The sequence below is a fragment of the Mustelus asterias genome, unplaced genomic scaffold (genome assembly GCF_964213995.1).
Source record: "Mustelus asterias unplaced genomic scaffold, sMusAst1.hap1.1 HAP1_SCAFFOLD_42, whole genome shotgun sequence".
NCBI classification, from domain to species: Eukaryota; Metazoa; Chordata; class Chondrichthyes; order Carcharhiniformes; family Triakidae; genus Mustelus; species Mustelus asterias.
In genome coordinates, this window is record NW_027590119.1 from 2,150,260 (window position 1) to 2,174,823 (window position 24,564).

The 24,564-nt window shown below is 43.4% G+C and overlaps 2 protein-coding genes across 2 annotated transcripts in view; one reads left to right on the plus strand and one right to left on the minus strand.

Moving 5' to 3' along the window:
* LOC144482794 (uncharacterized) overlaps positions 1 to 24,564 on the minus strand; it is a 442,920-nt gene that overhangs the window by 261,524 nt on the left and 156,832 nt on the right. The gene's annotated exons all lie outside the window — the stretch shown is intronic.
* The window catches only part of LOC144482732 (uncharacterized), a 221,626-nt gene that overhangs the window by 72,822 nt on the left and 124,240 nt on the right, over positions 1 to 24,564 (plus strand). The gene's annotated exons all lie outside the window — the stretch shown is intronic.

Sequence of the window (24,564 nt, forward strand, 5' to 3'; positions counted from 1 at the left end):
CACCACACTACCCGGAGAATGTGGAGGCTTTGGAGAGGGTACGGAAAATATTTATCAGGATGTTGCCTGGTGTGGAGGGCATTAGCTATGAGGAGAGTTGGAGAAACTTGGTTTGTTCTCACTGGAACGACGGAGGTTGAGGAGGGCGACTTGATGGAAGTCTACAAGATTATGACAGGTTGGACAGAGTGGATACTCAGAAGCTTTTTCCCAGGGTGGAAGAGCCAGTTACTGGGGGGCATAGGTTTAAGGTGCGAGGGGCAAGGTTTAAAGGAGATGTACGAGGCAGGTTTTTTACACAGAGGTTGGTGGGTGCCTGGAACTCATTGCCGGGGAAGGTAGTGGAAGCAGATACGATAGTGACTTTAAGATGTGTCTTGACAAATATATGAATAGCATAGGAATAGAGGGATATTGTCCCCGGAAAGGTAGGGGGTTTTAGTTCAGACGGGCAGCATGGTTGCTACAGGCTTGGAGGGCCTGTTTCTGTGCTGTAATTTTATAGAGAATTGAATAGAATCCCTACAGTACAGAAGGAGGCCATTCGGCCCATCGAGTCTGTACCGACCACAATCCCACCCACGCCCTACTCCCGCAAGTTCACACATTTGCTAATCCCCCTGACACTAGGATCGGCATGGGGCGCTAAGGGGCGGCACGGTAGCACAGTGGTTAGCACTGCTGCTTCACAGCACCAGGGTCCCGGGTTCGATTCCCGGCTCAGGTCACTGTCTGTGTGGAGTTTGCACATTCTCCTCGTGTCTGCGTGGGTTTCCTCCGGGTGCTCCGGTTTCCTCCCACAGTCCAAAGATGTGCGGGTTAGGTTGATTGGCCAGGTTAAAAATTGCCCCTTAGAGTCCTGAGATGCGTAGATTAGTGGGATTAGCGGGTAAATATGTGGGGGTAGGGCCTGGGTGGGATTGTGGTCGGTGCAGACTCGATGGGCCGAATGGCCTCCTTCTGCACTGTAGGGTTTCTATGATTCTATGATCAATTTAGTATGGCCAATCAACCTAACCTGCACATCTTTGGACATTTATTGGTGAAACTAACAATGCAATAACACGAAGGGCCGATAAAACAGGTGGATGTGATCATCAACAGAGCCCAATTCCCTAAACCTTTTTCATATAGACTTTCACCCGTGCCCTCCTGGCGACCCCACAACATCTCCATCTCCCGTGGTCCAGCGCCACATCAACACGTCCCCCCAGGATGCACATCAGAACTGGAGGCAGCCAGCTGCACTCCGCACCCATTTGCCTGTGATGCCCCTGGCAGGCGTCTGCTGGAGAGCTGGGACCTAGAGGGGTCCAGCCGTCTTCCTGGTGATATGGATGTATCCTTGCCTTGCTGTTCACCCTGCTGCTCTTGAGATGCACCGGTGTCAGGAAAGGCGGAGTCGGAAAGCCCTGCATCCCATCGGCCGGAATCCCCCGGGTGGAACGCCCCAGCACCGTCCCCAGGCCCCCCTCCTCCCTCGAGGCGCCAATGGACCCCTGGGTCATTCCGTGGGACGGTGAAGCTGACCTGGGGGAGGGAGTGGTGATTGGGAAATTCTGCAGGGGTGGTGATTGAGGAGGGGGTTAGGGGGGGGAGCTCTGCAGGAGTCCTGATGGGGGAGGGAGCTGGTGATCGGGGAAACTCTGCAGGGGTGGTGATCGGGGAGGGGGCGAGAGGGGGAACTCTCCTGGACAATAAAGGAATCAGCTATAACTGAGCAAGAAGTCGGTTTAAATGTGGAATTGAGTGGAATTTTCTCTCTGGATTTAAACAATGGAGAAACTGCAAACATGGAAGAAAATACATTTCAAAATGTGAACTCTGTACAGACTGTTTTCAAAATAGAACTTGAAAATTCACAAATGAACAGCAATGAAGACTCTCCTTTTGCAGGAGGAACTTTGGACTATAATTATTGTAAAAAGAAAACCGTCAGAAAAGACTGCAAGCAGTAATTTCCATCTTCAGTGGACTGAATTCCTGGACATGGAACCCAGCAGTGTGCTGTTACCAAGCTGGACTTGTGAATGTGAAGTGGACAATGGAGGGATTATTATGTCTATTGCAAGTTATAAGATAGATCAACATAGGAAAACAGTGGATTTAGGAACAGGAGGAGGCCATTTGGCCCTTCGAGCCTGCTCCACCATTCAATAAGATCATGGCTGTTGTTAAGATATACAGCATGTTGTATATTGTAATATTCTCAATGGGATATTATGAAGGTGATACATTTCCATTTCTTCCTGTTTTTGTTACAAAAATCTAATTTTATAATTCCTATGTTTTAGAAATAAGAATTAGTTGCAAGAATTGCTTTAAAAAATGGAAAACCTGGATTGAGAATCTGACAAAAACACCCTCAGGGAATTCGCAGTCACAAAGCATGGCCCATGTTGGTTTAAGAAGTCAAAACTTGAGAGGTAAGAACTGTAAAAGGTCAGCTGGATCTTTTAGCTGGAGACATTGGGACTGACAATTATTGTACTGTTTTTGTTAGGTGAATTCTTCATGCAGAGCTCAGGAAAAAAGGTCTAATTTTGAAGCTGAATATCTGTTCGATATTCAATCGTCTCTGTTACCATGGGGATATGTGATTCAGTGTGGACCCTTGGTTAGAATTAGACCATAAGATAGAGGAGCAAAATTAGGTTATTCGGCCCATCGAATCTGCTGTGCCATTCGATCATGGCTGATAAATCTCAATCCCATTCTCTTGCCTTTTCCCCGTAACCTTTTGAGTCCTTTCCAATCAATGACCTGCTTCCAGCGGACAGTCTGCAGTTAGCTTGGAAGCCACCAGTTGTGGGACCAGGAGCTGTGAACCAGCTGTGGGACTAGAAGCCTAGAGGACCATTAGAAACCAGGGGTGTTTCCAACATTTAAATCCCTCAGCAAGAATGCAGTGAAGCCCATGTTTGGACTGAGGAGTCCACAGTTTGAGAGCTTAAAGGAAAATTGGAGGCTTGTTTAGTGAAAAGATAATGGATGGATTCCCATTAACTCTTGGAGCTTGGAGAATATCTGGAGTACTGGGGAGAATTAAAGTGAATTGTAGAGAGCTTTGACATACCTTTGGGATGGTCCTGGGAACAAAAGTGAATGAACCTTGAAGATATCATTAAGTATAAAGAAACTCTTGGGGTGAGGTAAAAAAATAGAACTAGGTTTATATCATAAATCTTTATTGAGTGTAGCATTCAATTTGTAGTGTTGTCTTTTTAAATTTTATTTAAGCATACAGTAAAGTTTGTTGTTGTTTAAAAATGCAGAATCTTGTGATGTAATTCTTTCAGTTAATCACTGGGTGTTCGAATTTCTCTGCAAACGTTAACAGTCCTGACCGGGATCGCAAAAGTTCACACAAACAGTGTTTCAAAACAAATCGAAGAAAAAGATGTTTTTTCTCCTTCAGTACAAACATTACACATGAAGAGACCCTCTTCTGGTATCTCCAATAATTTGTTGCTTCGAGCAATTCTTTTCATGGAACAATCAGATAATTGATGACTGAAAATGGAACTAATTGTATTCCTTTAAAGCAGGAGGGCGATCGCCCGGCACAGAGGGGAATCTGGGATTTCTCCCATAGACCAATTGACAGGGATTCTACCCTCCAACCACCTGAAGTGAATTCTTTACATGAATCATCCGTGCCAGTGCAGTTATCAACTTGCAGTTTGGCTGATCAGAAAATGCTTTGTTGCTGATTTTCCTTGTGTTAGGAAGTGACAATGCCAAGGCCAGATCTTGTTTCCTCCTTGATCGGGATGTAACCCGTGTCCACATCGCCACTTCATTCGTCCACTGGTTGTATGGTTTAGACTCCGAGAGCATCAGCAGGTAATCAGACCCCGACAATTCCCACTGCCTTTCAGTCATTTCTCACAAAAGCTGCTGGGATTGGAAGCTTCCGTCTGAAATATACTTTCTTTTAGTTTCCAACCTTCACCATGAGACAAGCATTTTCTGTTACCATGTTATAATCCTGACAGCCTTGGGGTGGAGTCAATCTTTATTTGGTACAGATTTGTTCACAGAATCAAACATTACAGGTTCAACTCTGACTCCAAGTTATATTAGTGAGTCCCACTTTTTACCTGCTCATTATAACTATCTAATCAGTGCCCTCCATCTGAATAAACTTAACCTCTATTGATATAATTAACAGCCACAGTCAGAGCATCCGAAAGATCACTAATAGGTGTGACTGCCATGGTGTGTCAGCAGCTTGGGTGAACAAGTGAATCCTTTCTCACACACTGAGCAGGTGAATGGTCTCAGTTTGGAAACAAAGGGAAAATAAAATTTCAGGCAGAAGCTTCCAATCTGGTAGGTTTTATGAGAAATCGCTGAAAGTGAGTGGGAATTATCAGGGTCTCTCCCCAGTGTGAATTCCCTGATGTTTCAGTAGGTCAGATGATGTTCTAAACCTCTTTGCACAGTGAGAGCGCCTGAACGGGGTCTCCTCAGTGTGAATGCGCTGGTCGACCCTCAGGTAGGCTCAGGTTTTAAAGCAGCTCCCACAGTCAGAGCATTGAACAGGTTTCTTATTGGGGGAGGTGCCTCAGTATTCCAGCAGACTGGATGATTGACTGAGTCACTTCCCACACACACATCAGATGAATGGCCTTTCCCCAGTGTGTAATCGTTTGTGTCTCAGCAGACTAGATAATTGAGTGAATCCCTTCCAACACTCGGAGCAGATGAATGGCCTCGGCCCAGTGTGAATGCGTTGGTTTGTCAGCGGGAGGGATGAGCGAGTGAATCCCTTCCCACGCTCTGAGCAGGGGAACAGTCCCTCACCCGTGTGAAATCGCTGGTGATTCTGCAGGGTAGATGACTGAGTGAATCCCTTTCCACACACACAACAGGTGAATGGTCTCTCCCCATTGTGAACCCGCTGGTGTGTCAGCAGGGCAGACGAATCGCTGAATTTCTTCCCACACTCAGAGCAGGTGAATGGCCTCTCCCTGATGTGAAGTCGCTGGTAATTCCTCAGGGTGGATGAATCACGAAATCCCCTTCCAAACTCAGATCAGGTGAACGGTGTCTCCACAGTGAGGCTGCATCGAAGGGTTTCCAGCTTCGAGGGACAATTGAATCCCTTCCCACAGTCCCTACATTTCCACGGTCTGAGTGTCTTTGTACATCTCCAGGTTCAGATGAAGGTTTGACCCCACAGATAACACATACATGGTCTCTCTCCTCACTGTGAATCCTTCAATCTTTTCCAGGCTGTGTAACTGGTTAAAGCTCTTTCCACAGTCAGTTCACTGGAATACTCTCACTCGAGTGTCTGTGTCTCAGTGATTTTCCAGTCACACTGATGTTTAAACAGTTTGAAGGAACAGACAAACATTTTCCATTCTAGTTTCAAATGCCGATGGTATTCAGATCCTGAATAATTGGGTGACTCTGTCAGATCCTAACGTCATGTTTGTTGAGATTTGTGTCCGTAAATTCTCCCCTTCTAATAGCCTGTGAAAGAAATTCACAAAAATCATTGCTGCCAGTCCAGGATAAAAACTCAGAACAGACAATTCTAGTTTCTGTGGAACATTCTTTCCTCTCATTCTTGAAAATTTGTAAATCTCCATCCCAAACACTCTCCCTCCATTCTCACTTTGCTGGACCTGAAATAGACATTGTCCTGAGGGTGCTGATTCATCCTAATCGACAGATCCGTGCTGACTGTTTCATGTACAGGACACATATTCCTGAAATCTTCACACAGGCTTGTGTCTAAGCATATCAAAAATTTGCATATTTAGTGAAGTAAAAATGTATGCAATATTCAGCACTCTATTACATGATTAGAGATACAGATGGGTGCGGAAGAACTTGACTTAGGGAGCAAGCAATCATGTTCTGGAACTCACTGACGATGGGAATGGTGGAAGTGGAGACGACCAGTGATTTCAAAATAAAATTGGTCGGGCACTTGAAGGAATTAAACATACTGGGGAACAGGGATAGCGAGGAAAAATGGCACTGAGTGGATTCCCCGACAGAGACTTGGCACGGACTCAAGCTGCTGAATTGATTTATCTTGTGCTCTGCTGACTCTTTGACTGGAAAATATACAGTGTAGTTACAATACTATTCTGGAATTAAACAACATCAACTGTAATACAAATCCATAAATAACATACCTATTATGCACCATATAGTAAGAAGTCTCACAACACCAGGTTAAAGTCCAACAGGTTTATTAGGAATCACAAGCTTTCAGAGTGCTGCCCCTTCATCAGGTGAGAAGGAGCAGCGCTTTGAAAGCTCGTGATTCCAAATAAACCCATTGGACTTTAACCAGGTGTTGTGAGACTTCTTACTGGGCCCACCCCAGTCCAATACCGGCATCTCCACATCATATGCACCATATAACAACACCAGACATATCAATGTTGTTACGATCCTCATGGTCACCTTATAATAAACAAATTCCCACAAATCCCAATGGAATAAACTGAAAGACAATGTTTCATTTTTTTTAAATTTTACTTTAAAAATTAATCTAAAATTAACATCACTGAATCATGCATTAAGAAACAGTATTTGAATAGACAAGATAAATTACACTTTAAAAGTTCAGACAATAAAAACAGGTTCCACAAAATCACAAACATTTCCCCCTCACTATATTTAGCTCTAATTCCAGTTCCAGAGAATTTCTCTGTCTCTGTATTTCCCAGAGGGAGAAAGAAAGTGTTTTCCTCACAGATGTTGGCCAGAGGAGGAAGTTTGAGTCTGTGTGTGAAGTTTGAGCCTGTGGTGAAGTTTGAGTCTGTGGTGAAGTTTGAGTCTGTGGTGAAGTTTGAGTCTGTGGTGAAGTTTGAGTCTGTGTGTGAAGTTTGAGTCTGTGGTGAAGTTTGAGTCTGTGTGTGAAGTTTGAGTCTGTGTGTGAAGTTTGAGTCTGGTGAAGTTTGAGTCTGTGGTGAAGTTTGAGTCTGTGGTGAAGTTTGAGTCTGTGGTGAAGTTTGAGTCTGTGGTGAAGTTTGAGTCTGTGGTGAAGTTTGAGTCTGTGGTGAAGTTTGAGTCTGTGGTGAAGTTTGAGTCTGTGTGTGAAGTTTGAGTCTGTGTGTGAAGTTTGAGTCTGTGTGTGAAGTTTGAGTCTGTGTGTGAAGTTTGAGTCTGTGGTGAAGTTTGAGTCTGTGGTGAAGTTTGAGTCTGTGGTGAAGTTTGAGTCTGTGGTGAAGTTTGAGTCTGTGGTGAAGTTTGAGTCTGTGGTGAAGTTTGAGTCTGTGGTGAAGCTAAAGACAGAAGCTGTTCTGTTTCAAATCAAACTGCGGGACTTGGAAGAAAATGATGGAAAGAGATTTTGCAATCCCCCCAGGCAGCGTACTCCAGACTGTCACCACCCTCTGGGTAAACAGGTTTTCCTCACATTCCCCCGAAACCTCCTGTCCCTCACCTTGAACCTATTTCGCCTTGTGACTGACCCTTCAATTAAGGGGAATAGCTGCTCTTTATCCACTCTGTCCGTGTATCTCATAATCTTGTACACCTCGATCAGGTCGCCCCTCAGTTTTCTCTGCTCCAACGAAAACAAGCCAAGCCTACCCAACCTTGCTTCATAACTTAAATGTTCTATCCCAGGTAGTATCCTGGTAAATATCTTCTGCACCCCCTGCATTGCAATCACATCCTTCCGAGAATGTGGCGACCTGAACTGCACACGGTACTCAAGCTGTGGCCTCACCAAAGTTCTGCACAGTTCCAACATGAGTTCCCTGCTTTTGCAACCTATATCATGATTGACAAAGTGAAGTGTCACGTATGCCCTTTTCACCACCCTACTAACATACCCTTCCTCTTTCAGACATCTGTGGACAAACCCGCCAAGTTCCCTTCGTTCCACAGAACACAAACTACCAAACTTGATGGTCACGTTCTTAACGAGGTCAACACGTTGATTATCAGCCTGTAAATCCTTTCAGTATTGCTGATGGCAGGTGATGGGAACGGAACCGATACCTGGTCAACAATACTGCAGAAGTCAATGACAGACCGCTGGAGTACTTTGAAATCACAGAGCGATCAAATGGACATCCATGGTCACCAATGCCCTCTTCGGGCATGGTAACTGGAAGAGGAGGAGGTGGACGACACAAGAGGCTTAGAGAGTGGACTCTATAAATCAATGTCACTCGGCAATCTGGATAACCAGGTTTGCGCAACGTTTCTCAGCAATAAACAAACCTTCTTAAAAATAACGGTGTCCAATGATCCTTATTTGTTAACCAACAAAACCACAGTCTTCCATTATAAGTTAATGTATGTACTTGAAACTTTGATTAAATTAACCCGTCAGCCCTGCTTCGATAGCACCTTCGAAATCCGGAATCTCTTTCATCTCTAAGGAGAATTGGAACAGATGCACAAGAACACCACATTCTGCGGCACCCCTTCAAGCCACACACCATCCTCATTTTGAGCCATATCGCCGTTCCTTGCGTCAAAATTCTGGAAATCGTTTTCTGCTTAGGATTACAGGCAGAGGACAACAAATTTGAAAAGTATGGAAGGAGAAATGAAAGAAAGTGAGACATTACGAGTGCGAAATACAAAGCCAACTGATGGGGGGAGGACAGAAAGGAAGAGATTCAGAAATGACACAGAATGCACTGTTCTTTCAATTCATTTATATTTCCCTAGCGTGTGTTTACATAGTTGAATTGTTTGAAAACACGTCTCTCAATAAAAGACCGCTGGAGTCTGCCCATCGACAACCTTGCACTTGCGGACAGTGTCACGTACCCTGAGTCACCGTCAGAGGGCGCAGTCGTCACATGTTTCTCCAAACTTGAAATGACACGGACAATGTCTCTGGTACCATTGGCATACCGTTGCTATTGGCAACAAAGTCCACAGTCTATTTTTTCTGCTCTGTGTCGCCCCCTCTCTCTGGCCCACCTCACGTGTCCTGCATTACTAAATGAGCGGCACGGTGGCACAGTGGTTATCATTGCTGCCTTACAGCGCAAGGAACCCAGATACAATTCCGGCCTTGGATGACTGTCTGTGCGGAGTTTGCACGTTCTCTCCGTGTCTACCTGGGTATTCTCCAGATGCTACGGTTTCCTCCCACAGTCCAAGAATTTGCAGGTTAGGTGCATTGGTCATGCTAAATTGCCCCTTAGTGTTACGGGGATTTTTTCCGAACTGTAGTCATAGACTCGGGGAGAAGGAAGCAGAACCACAACCGACCTCTCCTCATCAATTTTCTCACTTCTCACTTAGCGTTTCCTTCCCAATTGAAAGTAAAGAATATGCTGTTCTCCTGACCGCTGTAACTCAGGCATTGCCATTATTCAAATGATATGAACTCTTTTTTAAAATTATTAATTGGACGTCGGTGACAAGACAATATTTCTGTCCATCACGTTTTGTCCTCGAACCGGGCTGGGATATTTGAGAGTTCGTTATATTGTTGTTATTCTGCAATCACACACATTCCAGGCCTCGCTAGGATGGCATATTTCCTTCCACAAAGTGCATTAGTGAACTAGGTGGATTTGCAGTGAAAGCGTTCCAGCACCATCAATGCGACTAGCTTTCAATATCAATTCATCACATTTAAATTTAACCTTGACTTTTCTAAATTTAAATTTTGACCATTTTTCTCCAAAATCGAATTGAAATATAACGATTTGATATGGTGGGATTTGAACTAATTTTCTCAAAGCATTATTCTGGGCCCTTGAACTACTTGTCCAGTGACTCCCATGTTGATAATAATTAATAAGAAAAAGCGCAAGTTCTTAAAGTTGACTCTTCCCAGTACATTATATCAGAATGGGATCACAACCACACAGTGCATCGGGTTGTCTCTGAGTGGACCTTTGAAGAAACGGCAATGTCACAATTAGCTGCACCATGACAATTTCATATCCTCACCCTGCTGATTTCAGACAGTAAGAAGTCTCACAACACCAGGTTAAAGTCCAACAGGTTTATTTGGTAGCAAATACCACAAGCTTTTGGAGCACAGCTCCTTCGTCAGATGGAGTGGATATCTGTTCTCCAACAGTGCATGGCCAGCTTTCAGGACAGCACCCACAGTACAGGCTTTACATTATCTCAGGAATAATATACAGGCAACTAGACTTCATTGATTGATTTCTCTGTACCTTTAGTAAAACAAAGACGATTGCATGGTATTCACAGCCCATCCACCGATATCTCAACATTCGAACATAAAAATTAGGCTGCCTGCAAATCTGCTCTAACATTCAGTCAGATTACAGTTCATCTGATTTTCCGTTTAAATCCACTTTTCTGCCTTGATCTTCTTGAACCGTGGCATACATTTTCGTTAAAATGTTGGTTTCACTCAGTTTTAAAATTATTCAGTGGCCCACAGCCTCCACCGTTCTCTGGACTCTCACTGAGTCTCAGGCACTAATGCTTGGATGCTAAAATTAAGAGAATGTGCACAGAATATTGATTGGAAATCCACCAAATGTATCAACACTCCTTGCTCCTCCGTTCCAATAACAAAATGAAGGTTTTTTTCTTGACATCCCGTTTCCAAAGCGGAACAATTCGCCCAACAGTGACACCGAATGTAGTACAGGTCGGGGAGCTTCTATTCACTGATAGTCATCTGAGCAGTTACCAATCTCAGGGTGCCACTGGCGAGACACGGAACTGACGCATGAGCCTCTGAGAAATGTCGTCAGATTATTAAGGGTGGGGATTTAGAATGGGTGTCTTCAAATAACCAATTCCGCTTTCACAGAGCGGACAGAGACAATGAAGATACTCGTCATTTGGATTGTGTGGGGGGCATTTCTAACAGGTATTTCTGGGCATCACGTTAGTTTTCTCATTTCCAAAACTGGGGTGGAATCTTACTGTTGATTACACATCACTCTTTTCTTTATCTATTTGAACATATTTTCCAGGTCTGACCCATGGAGATTCTGTCACTCAGCCGCTGTCCTCAGATGTTAAGCCAGAAGGAGACGTGGTGACATTAAACTGCAACTATGATACTGCAGAAACCATCTATAATTTATACTGGTATCGACAGCATCCAGACTCCCAGCCCGAGTACATACTGTGGAAGCACTCGGGGGGTAATGAAGATAAAGCAGATTTTGCTAAAATCCGTTTCTCGACTGACCTCAAAATCCCGAAGAAATCCATCAGTTTGACTATCTCGGATCTGCAGTTGTCTGACGCGGCCGTGTATTACTGCGCTTTCAGACTCACAATGATGGAAAGCAGCCTGAGTCCTGTACAAAAACTGTCTCAGCAGGATAAGTCAGAGCTCCTCGCTGCTGTATAGAACTTCTGGCAGATGTAGCCACAATGAGCAGCGGCGCTGTCAGCCGCTCAAACACAAACCGACAGGAAACCATATTCACCTCGGATCAACTGTCACCCAACTATTTCCAGGAGAGGCCGAGAAAACAAACTGCAGAACCGTTTTAGGCCGACAAGTCCATCACACAATGAATGTGTCAATTAAATCGTCCCTTCTGCTACTAATCAACTCTGTATTCCTCTAAAATCAGCCCTGGGTGATAAAATCCCAAACATCCGTCAAACCTGGCCGTGAAGCGCCACACACACAGCAGACGGACAGTTCTCCATGTTTGTGTGACGTCCTCTGATCCCGAAGTCCCTATTTGTCCTTTTCTTCTTTTTCCATGCCTGCTTACCATATTGAACACCACTCGCTCCATCTCCCTTTTCAGTTTCTGGGCCTTTGAGGGTGAGCTGTTCATAGCGTTTATTTGATCACTATTGCTATATTCGAGACAGCTTGCACATCCGGAACACATTTCATAATGTTGTGACTTTGATTTCTCAAACAAATCCGAGCAGCCAGTTTCCACATCTCCCTGACTGTCTCCACCTGATACCAGGGTAGCATTAAACTTCTTATCATATCTGGCTTGTTCACCTGTTTGTCGCTGCTCCGTGATTCTGTAAATCAGATGAATATTTGAATACTGTTTGGGAAACATTGTGAAATTCAATTGAATGATCAAAGTCAATGAGTTCTGAAATCTGTTCATTTTTCATAAACTGTTTCTGACCCAACAGCACAGTCTGATCAAATAAAACCTGAGAACTGGTCTTGGGCCAAAGGCTCCAGAAATCTAAAAGGGGAGATGAGGAAGAGTTGTTTAATGTTACAGAGAGGCATGGAAACAGCTTCAAAACACTAAGTCAACGAAATAGTTCAAATAGATTTATAAAGGCGAGTTTAATTATGAACGCGAGTTAAAACCAACTAATACAATTCCGCAAGTGTCCCTCACCTCTTCTTATGGGGGGTTATATTTTGTTCTTTTCGGAAGATTCATGTGACTCTCACTGAGTTTAATTCTTGTCCCTATTTATCGGTGTGACAGCGCCATCTTCTGGCCAACAACTGGAACTCCCATTCTGGGGGGTTTCGGACTGGATCCGCTCTATCTCTGTATCAGTGTGTGCTCCATCGCACGGAAATACACGGCAGGGACCTGGGTGTGCAAGTCCACAGATCTTTGAAGGTGACGTCACAGGTGGAGAAGGTGGTGAAGAAGGCATATGGCATGCTTGCCTTTATAGGACGGGGCATAGAGTATAAGAGTTGGGGTCTGATGTTGCAGATGTATAGAACGTTGGTTCGGCCGCATTTGGAATACTGCGTCCAGTTCTGGTCGCCACACTACCAGAAAGACGTGGAGGCTTTGGAGAGAGTACAGAGGAGGTTTATCAGGATGTTGCCTGGTATGGAGGGGCTTGGTTATGAGGAGAGATTGGGGAAACTGGGGTTGTTCTCCTTGGAAAGACGGAGGATGAGGGGAGACTTAATAGAGGTGTATAAAATTATGAAAGGCATAGATAGGGTGAACGGTGGGAAGCTTTTCCCGGGTCGGTGGTGACGTTCACGAGGGGTCATAGGTTCAAGGTGAAGGGGGGGGGGGAGGTTTAACACAGATATCAGAAGGACATATTTCACACAGAGGGTCGTGGGGGCCTGGAATGTGTTGCCGGGCAAGGTGGTGGAGGCGGACACACTGGGAACGTTTAAGACTTATCTAGACAGCTATATGAACGGAGTGGGAATGGAGGGATACAAAAGAGTGGTCTAGTCTGGACCAGGGAGCGGCGCGGGCTAATTGTTCCTTGTTTCTCGTTTCAAGGCTTCATTCTATGATCATCTTGCTGGTGCCAGTACAGAGCGAGACTGCGGATAGTTGGGAACCTGTCTCGGGGGCAGGGAATTCATATCGTGTTCGTGGAAGTGGAAATGACTAGGGTTGGGAAGCATTTCCCGATCAGGGCCATTGTGATCTCCTGGACTCGTTTCGATCGCCTCAGGGGGTCGGAGAGGAATTTCCCAGATTTTTTTCCCCATATTGGCCCTGGGGTTTTTCACTCTGGGTTTTCGCCTCTCCCTGGAGATCACATGGTCTGGAATGGGGGGGTAGGGGTGAGTTAATAGGTTGTAATGAACAAAGCATCGTAGCTGTGAGGGACAGCTCGGTGGATAGGATTTTGGTATGTCGGTAGGCTGGAAAATTGGGCGGGGATCCTGGATTCAGGATTCAATCCTGGACCGGGGAGCGGCGCGGGCTTGGAGGGCCGAAGGGCCTGTTCCTGTGCTGTATTGTTCTTTGTTCTTTGTTCTTATCCGACAGAAGAGCCCCCGCGAGATATAAAGGAACTGTTTCATTTCCCTTCTGCAAATCTGCAGAAAACCTCCGTTTGGGGACCTTTCGTAACCCCCTAAGCTATATTTCTTCAGCAAATGTCTCGGAGCTTCCCCGGAATACTGCATGTACCAGGGTAGAGTTGGGGTAGTGTAAGTTATCAAGTAACGGCAGTCCAGTCCACACTGTCCTTCCCGAATTGTTAATTTGAAATGAGCCTGGAACACTGAAGTTTTGCCACTCATTCCTGTCACACAAATACAGATTGGCTCAAAAGTCAGGGTTTAAAAATAACCACTGGATGACATGGTTACCATTTAATAATGGACCCGCCGGGCAGCAAGATCATTATAATCAGTAAGGAGCATGGAGAACACATGGTTTCCGTGTATACATCTCGATGCAAAGTAACAAAATGCTCTAATTCTGCTGATGATTCCAATCTAGTGTAAAGGGTAGCCCCTGTTATAATCTGGGTTTATTTTTTGAGAAACTGAGGGGCATTTCCCTGAGACAGGATTGGCTACTCTGCCGGAACTGATGGATATTCCCCGCCAATAAATGAGAGCTGTAAAGAATCGCATTTTCTGGTTCCTTCTGTGTCTTATGCGACTTTCCTCATAACTCTGTCTCATTGCTTCCGTCTCTCTGTTATACCAACCTCTCATTTTTTGTAAACCTCCTTATCGCTATCAAATGACTGGAAATTAATTCAAATAATTCAAGCGGTGACAACAGAGTTTGACAAACTCGACAAACAAAGCTACCCGAAACCACCAGCAGGTGGCGTGACTTACCGTCGTTGCGGTGTTTTCACATTGCTACCTGAAAATCAATGTGTCCTTTCTATTTGTCTCATTTAATGAATTCGTCATTAGTAGAGACCATGAGACTGGCGGTGTAAATAAGAAGTAGAAAGCTAAAGTTGGCGACATACATTTAAGGTCACGTGTGTTCTCTGCTCTTGGATTGTTTGGAAATAGATAATGTTCACCAGATTTAAGCAGTGATCCTTCCTTGTTGATCAGCCCCACTACTCGCCATCAGCAATTGCTGAGGCGATTCATTCCGCTGCTGTCTGCACCCGGGCAAAGACGGTGAAAGCAAAAGTAGTGGACCAGACCATGGCTTCATTTCGCGTTTTATCGACAGTCATCAAACTCCACAAAGAACAAAGTGATAATCAGGTCATCGATTTTAGTGATTTTGATTGGAGGGCTGATGGAAAGTGACATCTGTCAGAAAACCTGTCATTCTGTCATCTAAGTTGCCATTTCCGCTCTTCGGTCGCACAGAAAAACATTCAAGTTCTCATTTCAGGTTTTGGCTCATTTAGTTCCACTGTTGAGGTGGAGGGTGGGTGATGCAGGCTTTATAAACCTATTACTAAGGGTCCGAAGCTGTGTTGCTGCTGTGTTCTGTATTCTGATATTATGCATCATTTTCTCTTTTTGACATCGATATTCATTCTTCTCATTCAGGCCAGTGAGGAAATGGAGGCAGTGTTTCAGGATCCACCGAGCATCAGAGTGAGTTACGGAGACAGTGTGAAGCTAAACTGCAATTGTTCGACATCACATACTTCTACTGCTTTCTTCTGGTATATTCAGCACCCAGAGAAACACCCTCAATATCTATTGGAAAAAAGGAGTACTGGAAAAAATGTGACTGCCTTTGGGAAGCGGCTGCTTTATGCTACCTTAGATAACACAGCAAGAACTGTTCCTTTAAGCATTCACTATGCGCAGTTCTCTGACAGTGCGGTGTATTACTGTGTACTGGGACACACAGCGTTACCAGGTCAGTAGAGACCCGTACAAAAAATGCTCCTTCTTTCTAATATGACGTTTTGACTCCACACAAGTTGTGATATTTTGCAACTGCCGCAGCAATGTGATGTACATTCTATTAACTACATTCAACAGTTAAATTTGTCTGTATCTGGTTCACTATCTCGTCGGTTGGGCTTTCTCCACCTGCACAGACTCTTTTCGCAAATCTCTTTATGTGGTTCCCGCATGCCTGACTGCTCGGTTTGTCACTCTCTCTCGCTCGCTCGCTCCCTCATTCTCAGTTTTCTTTTCTCACATTCCCGTTTATATCACCTCCATCAGACGCATTGCACTCGGTCTCATCTCCCGTTGATATGCAATGGTATTAATTATCTCCGAGTATTATCATCCTCTGGGTTGGCATTTGACAGAAGCTGAGCTGAATTATTGTGTGTGTGTGCGTGTGTGTGTGTGTGTGTGTGTGTGTCTGTCTGTCTGTCTGTCTATGTGTTGTGCGTGTGCGTGTGTGTGTGTGTGTGTGTCTGTCTGTCTGTCTATGTGTTGTGCGTGTGTGTCCCTCTTTCTCTTTCTATTCTTTCTGTCTATCGTTTTCTTTAGTTCTCCCTCTCGATTTTCGCTCTGTTGTTCTCTCAGCTGGACTTATGTCGTGCTCAACGGTTTGCAACTGTAACAAAATTAATTTTCTCTTAACCACACCCACTGATCCAATACATTAGTGCCTAACGGTATTAGATTGCAGTTTACTGGATCAATATTTCTCCTCAAATCGGTGACACGGTTTCTCAGCCAGTTTTTATTTTATATTGTCCCACAAATCTTTCTATTGGTAACATCAATTTCTGACACTATGATCACTATTGCTGAGATTTTCTACTTCACCCACCTCCTTCCACATGGAATACAATCACAGAATCATTACAGCACATCCAAGCTTTCGGCCCTTCCATTCCAGGCTAGCTCCTTGCAATAACAATTTACCTATATTCACGAGCCGACAGTTCCTAATAACTGTGGAATTTCATTTCATTCAGCTGTTAATGTTATTGCTCTTTGAAAACCATGTGCTCATCGGTCTTTGCCACCAATTAATTTAACTGTAGAATTAAATCTACCATCCTACCTGCGCCCCGTATCCTTTGACTCCGTTGTAGATCAGAAACATGTCCAATTCAGCATTCGATCTTTGGAAGGCCACAAAAAAAATCTGAGAGAAGAAATTCCTCCTAATCTCTGCTAAATTGGAGGCCTCTTATTTTGAAATTGTGCCACAAGTTCTCCTTTCTCCAATCTCCACATCTATGTTGTCAAACACGCTGAGAAAAAGTTATGTTTCCAAATGTTCGTCTCTCATTGATCTATATTCAAGTGTATGTCGGCACTTCTAACTAAACATATTGCCATAATTCAAACATTTGTTCCCTGGAAATAACGTAATGAATCTTCCCCGAACAGCTTCCATGCACGTATAACCCTTCTTAAATCAGGACACGAAAATTGTGTTGAGGTATGATTTCACCAAAACTCTGTATAGTCAGAACATTTTGTTTGCCTTCCTAAATATGTACCGTATCTGCAATGCTAACGTGTTGTGATTTATATACGTATGTACCTCGGTAACGTGCAGTCTGTAGTCTCTCCCAAAATAGTCTTATTTTCTATTCAAACCAGTAATCTGGACAATCTCATTTTTGCCCCATTTGCCTCAGGGACAAATGTCAATGTAACCTAATTTTTGGTGATAAACAATGGTTACTCCCCCGAAGTTCAGTGCTAGCATCACTGTTCTGCACTATATATGTTCCGTGTTCTTGTCATGTTGATTGAAATTTCTAAATATTTCGAATTGTGTCACAGATTGAGAATTGGACCTTTTCGTGCAAATGGACCGGTGCAGGCTAGCAGAATTGGTAAATGAGTGAAAGCTGGAATTTAAGGTGATGCATCTTGACAAAAGGCGTTAACGAGGGCTGATATATGTCAATGCATGGAAGGGGTTCCAATGAAGGAGGTTGCTTTGCCCTAGATCATGCCACGTTCCATCTTTGTTATTCCAAATGTCGTCCTCAGTTGACTGTGTGAATTCGTTTTCTGCTTTGTCCACTATCCAGGAGCGCAACTCCCTCTGCACTCTCATTTTGTTTTACTTTTATGCCTTTGTTCCATTCCCTAAAGGATAAATCCTTCAGATTGGCACAAGGGGTTTCAACACGAGGAGCCAGGAAACAAACCAGAACGCAACTACGATTTGTTAAGAACTGGGAAAAATTTAGATTCGGAATAAACTTATTAAAACAAAAGAAAATTGGGTAATATAAATTTTAAAAAAGAAATTTATGAGGACAGCTGGAAGAAGGGGGTACTAGTAAGTGAATTAACATGCCAGTCAGAGAAGCAAGGGTCTACATATATGATTGGGGGAATACAATCGGGCGTGGAAGAGGTAACTTCAATGTGATCGTTCAGGGAATTGGAACTTATATGCTCTAGATGCTCATACAGTTGTATAATATTGGTTGCTGTTTGGCAATAAGGGGCATGTCAGATTTCAGGAAAAGTTGGTTGTTGGGAAAAAAGGGGTTACTTCATGTTAACGTCCGTATTTATAGCCATTAATGTGGTTACGTGCACTGTATTAGTGTTTTATCGTCATGCTTGTCATGCGCTTTTCTTTTTATGTTAATAAATGTTCTTTATTAAATGATCGCAGCAAGACTTGACTGTTCCTCCCGGGTTTGCATATCGTACTTAATGGACACCAAATTGAAATATAAACCATTAAGCACCAGTGTTCCAAGTTACACCTCTAGGTTCTGGGATACCCTCGTATTTCACATTAGCAGGGTACATAACAGATGTGTATTAGAGGCAGACAATGTGTGAGAATTGCGAAGATTAAGAAGCCACTTGGTTGAAACCTTGAAGATCCTGAGGGCTGTGACCGGCTGATTTTCTTCCTGATGGCCTTAATGTGTGGAATGTTTTCTCAAAGAAAGAGTACCTGCTTTTAAACTAGTTCAATGATTCATGCAAGGACAAATCACCAAATAATGTTTCTCACTGATTTATTTTAGCACTTCACTTCTGACCTACGAGGTCACTTGATACTATCCTTTTTGTATCCGGAGGCAGGAACTGCGAGAGAGACGGGGTGAAAATTGAATGGTATGGGTATATAGTGTCTGGATTCAGACCATGAGAAGTTCTCAGTGACGTGTTTCAACTCCTGTTTGAAGTTGACAGCGTGAATAATCAGAAGCTATTTCTCCATCCAGATAGTGTGAAGGATGAGAGTTTTAGATTAACGAAGAACGACTGGGATGATGAGAAATAGCTGCGCTCAAATTGTTGATAATTTTGGATTTCACTATGTGATCGCTGTGGTTATTCAATTGTTGAACATGTTCAGGATTGATGTTGATGGATTTTGGGGCACTGAATGGCTTAAGGAATAAAGGTACCGAGCAGATTTATTGTTTCATGAAAAAGATTGGTCCCAAACATGTTAAATGACAGCACTGATTGGAGGAGCCGAGTGGCCTCTCTTCTCCCGATTCTTATTTTCTTAAGAGGAAATCTCTAAGGAAGGATGGAAACAGAATGGAAGGGACAGGTTACATTAGCCTGGTGACCAGAAAGCAGCTGCCATCTTTATATGTGATACAACTTTCTTCAATTGCCACCTCAGTGGAATAAAAGGGAAACTCGTGGTAGTTTTCTTACAGAGCTGCTGAAGACCAATTTCACCGTACAAGTCAAGGCGAAAAATTCTGTGATAAAAATATACATTTCGATTTGTAATTTAAACCAAACCTTTTGGATTTTCTACTTTACTATGCTTACAACGAGACTGCCAATATATATTGCTGCATGTTTCAATTCTTCTCGGAATTTCCTCTGCGTCACTGCATAAATACACGTGTTAGTGCAACAGCTCAGCAGCTGCAGCATGTTTCCACTTTCTTGGCGAATAAATTTTGGGTCATTGAAATTGGATCCTCCGAAATATGCTTCATTTGTAATTTTCACATAGAGGAAATCCAAAACGTATGTCATCCACAACAGAATGAAACTTCCTGAGATGGCGAAGAGTAAAACAACAGATTTCTTCCTGTTCTTCATTTCTGGATCACTCTGATTATCTGCACTGCTGTGAGCCCGGAGTCGACGGCGGGATCTACTAGCCGCCAGGATGTGTCTGACGGTCAGTGCATTAAACAACAAAATCAGAAGGAATGGCAGAATGGGATTTAATATACGTGCAAACCAATCATAGGCTGTCCATGAGAAGGAAGTGTAGAAAGCTGACTTTATATTACAAAACCATGGCACATTGTTCATTATATAGAGCGGTTCATACATAAAATACCAGGGAATGCTTTTTAAACAACTCAACAAACAGACCATTCCAATCACCACAGCTGCTGTTTTCTCGGTGCAATAGTTTGCTTGCAGTTTCTGGCAGCAAATGGCTACATAACGATCAAAGGTGAAAACGACGGTTAACCAGACAGAACTCTCCGTGGCTGCATAGATTATCACAGTACTCAGAGTACAGGCTGGAGTCAACGACAAAAAACTTACTGGAAAATAAAGGCCAATAATCCGGTTGAAGATCACAGCGGTGACAACGACAAGGAGATCCGTCACTGCCATGGAAACCAGATATCGAGTGATGCATTTGGAGAGACCACACCTTCCTCGGGAGAGGATCACAATCGCCATCAAGTTAACTGAGAGCAAAAGCAAAATTAAAGTTGTAAATTTATTCAACAAATTCCAAGCACACGCATGGGTGCTGCGGGTTTTTTTGTGACACTTTTGCTGGTTTATCTTCGTTATGGAAGACAGCTATTCTTGGCTTTTCAAGGTTAATTATATTTCAAAAAGAGCTACAAGGGCAGACTCCATTTATGTCGCAAATTTAACGCAAAGGGTGTCTCAAGTCGCTTCACAGGAAAGCAATGCAGCAAAATTTGACACCTAATAACATGAGGCGATATTAAGTTAAATGCTGAATAACTTGACAATGAGATACACTTAAGGAAACTATATAATGAGCAGAGTGAGGAAGAATGGCAATGGCAGCAATTGCAATGTTTGGGACCGAAAGGCTGTAGATCTCCGGGTTGCATGTAAAATTCGGCATTCAAGCTTTGGACCATGTAGCAGATAAGCAGAATATCCTGTAAATACGCTTGACATATTAGTTACACCTGCGTGGTTAAAATGTATAATGTGATAAGGATTTGGTTTGGCTTGTTAGGATTCCACGGGAATATATTCAGTAAGTATGATGTGTCAAATTAACACAATTTAAGGAGCATCAGATGTGTTTTAATCAGAAATCCCGCTTGCTGGGAAAATACATTTCCAATCTGTTGAGCAATGACACTAATTGTTCCGTAATGAGAAGTGAAAAAAAGGATATATATTGTCTGGAGTTTCGAAGAGTAAAGGCGATCTTGTTGAAACAAACAAACTTCTCGAAAGGCTTGACAGAGTAAATACTGGAAGGTTGTGCCCGCTGATTTTGGAATCATGCCCAAAGATTGTATTGCTGGAAATGTTTTCTCACGTTTCCCCCTGTAGCTGAATGCCCAGGAACTATAGGTTACAAAGATATGAAAAACCTTGCCTCGGTATATGCATGCTGGCAAGAACAGCCACAGAGTATTGAATGTGTCAGAGACTTAATGAGCAAGGCTTACGTTTAAGTAAAATACATATTTCAGTGATGAAAAGACGGGCTACCACTGAGCAATAATGTTTTAGAAGAAACCTGGAAACAATTATGTCATGTTCTTTATTACCATAATGAGCGCTAACTTCATAAATCAATCATAGAAATCATAGGAACATAGAAACCCTACAGTGCAGAAGGAGGCCATTCGGCCCATCGAGTCTGCACCGACCACAATCCCACCCAGGCCCTACCCCCACATATTTTACCCACTAATCCCTCTAACCTACACATCCCAGGACTCTAAGGGGCAATTTTTTAACCTGGCCAATCAACCTAACCCGCACATCTTTGGACTTTCATTAACTCATTAAATCATTAACTTGACGCATCAATGATGCGTCAAGTTAATGATTTAGTACCACGACTTACCTGGAACTCCAATGGCAGCAAGAATTGGATAGTAAATGGCATAAACTACACCAGATATTCGCCCGTGCATTCTGTATGAGAAAAGATGACAGTTAAACACAAAGATTCTCTGTTACAAAGTCACAGGCACCCACATTAATACTGTTGGAAATCTACAGGGACGCAATTAATTTCCAACATTATTTACACTTACTTGAACAAACAGATTCAGCATTCATTTTCCATGTTCATTCTGGGAGGGGTTAGAATATTGCGATATTCCAGGGAGGGGACGATCTAGTCTTTATGTCTCCTGCCGCCTGGGTAATTTTGAGTTGAATTACTTAATACTTGGGCAAAAGTAACGGATGCTTATCATGTGAAATGTTCATTATAATGATACAGCTAAAAAATATTACAGCCACGAGGCAGCAGGCAGCATAGCTCAGTGACATTAGAACAGATGAAAATCGGAATGATAGTAAGATTTAAAAAACTACTGAAGCTGGAATCTGGAACAAAAACAGAAAATGCTGGAAAATCCCAGCAGGTCTGACAGCATCTGTGGAGCGAAGCGGTCTGACAAAGGGTCATTCAGACTCGAAACGTTCGCTCTATTTTCTCTCTGCAAATGCTGTCAGACCTGCTGAGATTTTCCAGCATTTTCTGTTTTTGTATCGAAATGGGAGTGACAGTCACATGCTATCGAATGGCCTCATATAACAGAAGTTGGAGTCCCGTGCAACATATAAGTTCCTCATAAAATGTAAGTCATTCCCAGACAGTACAAATGATGCCGACAGACTCCACCGACCTTCACGTCACAATAGCATGCATTCTCACAAACACATTCACACAGCACCGGAAACATCATGAAACTGCCCAATGCACACCACGTGGGAGCTGTCAAAAAATCCGACAGAAGAACATATGGAAATTAATAGATATGTTGATAACAATCCCAGCCCTCTTGACTATTCCACTCGTTTCTTTCCATGTTTATTTTTCTCTGGACCCCATTTCTATTGTGCTAGCTAGATTCTCCTTGTTTTTTGGTGGTTTTAAAGCTCTGGTTATTTATTTAGTAGTCGTTGTGTCATTCGTGAATTCACTAGGCTCTCTATAATATTGCTTCATCCTGTTTGATTAGGATGCAGGGATAAACAAGATCGAGATTGTCTCCTCCTCCAATGGATACAAAATTGGCTTCTTGACGCAAGCCAGAGGATGGTTGGAGAGGGTTGTTTTTTCAAACTGGACGCCTGTGACCAGCAGTGTGCCTCGGGGATCAGTGCTGGGTCCACTGTTATTTGTCATTTAGATTAATGATTTGGATGAGGATATAGGAGGCATGGTTAGTAAGTTTGCAGATGACACTAAGATTGGTGGCATAGGGGAGAGTGAAGAAAGTTATCTTCAATTGCAACGGGATCTTGATTGTGCCAGTGGGCTGACGAATGGCAGATGGAGTCTAACTTAGACAATGCGAAGTGATGCGTTTTGTTAGATTGAACCAGGGCAGGACTTACTCAGTTAATGGTAGGGCGTTGGGAAGCGTTAGAGAACAAAGAGATCTAAGGGTACATGTTCATAGCTCCTTGAAAGTGGAGTCTCGGGTGGACAGAATGGTGAAAAAAGCATTCGGCATGCTTGGTTTCATCGGTCAGAACATTGAATACAGGAGTTGGGACGTCTTGTTGAAGTTGTACAGGACATTGGGAAGTCCACACTTGGAATACGGTGTGCAATTCTGGTCACCCTATCATAGAAAGGATATTATTAAACTAGAAAGAGTGCAGAAAAGATTTACTAGGATGCTACCGTGACTTGATGGATTGAGTTATAAGGAGAGGCTGGATAGACTAGTACTTTTTTCTCTGGAGCGTAGGAGGCTGAGGGGTGATCTTATGGAGGTCTTTAAAATGATGAGGCGCATCGATCAGCTAGATAGCCAATATCCATTCCCAGAGTTGCAGAGTCTAAAACTAGAGAGCATAGGTTTAAGGTGAGAGGGGAGAGATTCAAAACTGTCCAGAGGGGCATTTTTTTCACACAGAGGGCGGTGAGCGTCTCGAACAAGCTGCCAGAGGTAGTAGTAGAGGCGGGTATAATTTTGTCTTTTAAGAAGCTTTTAGATAGCTACGTGGATGCGAAGGCTATGGAGGGATATGGGCCAAATGCGGGCAATTGGGATTAGCTTAGGGGTTTAAAAAAAAGGGCGGCATGGACAAGTTGGGTCGAAGGGCCTGTTTCCATGCTGTAAACCTCCATGACTCTATGACTCTACTGGCATCGCCAGCGAAGCCCACATCCCCTGAATCAATAACAATAAATAATGTACTCGAAACCAAGTAGAGCATGCCACCCACAACTGTTGATCACCTGCTGAAATTCTGGATTCTCGCTGCCGGGAGTTTCGACTGAAAATTCACAGCTCAGTTCCCCATTTAAATACTTGAGTTTCATTTTAAACTGTGGGCGTGGCCTAATTTACCATTGATCGGGTCTGAAGTATTTCAGTGCAGCTCTGATATCCAGTCTCCCAGAGCAGTCCAGCTCTGTAGTCTCAGCTCCCTGGCATATAAACCGTCAGCAGAACGATGGGAATCCTTCTTGTTTTCACCCTGTGTGCCTGTTTACCCTGATGAGTACCGATCAAACTCACCCACATTGCGTGGATTGAATATAAAGCTGCCCCAGTCCATCTCAATTACAGACACTGTCTAGGATTTTAGCCCCTTTGTTTGGTCCATTAAACTCTGTGTTTAATTTCCAGGATCTTTCAATCAGTCAGTGACACAGAGCCTGGCAGCGTTGACCAGGAAGGAGTGTCAGTCTCTTACCATCACCTGTGTTTTCTATGGAGTTTATGATTTAGAAAATTGTCATTTTTTTCAGACAAATCCAGACCGGGACGGAGCGGGAGCGGATCTCCAGCGGAGGGAGATTTATTGTACTGGTGAATAAAGCAGAAAAGACATTTTCACTGGAAATTCGGGATGTGAGAGTTGAAGACAGT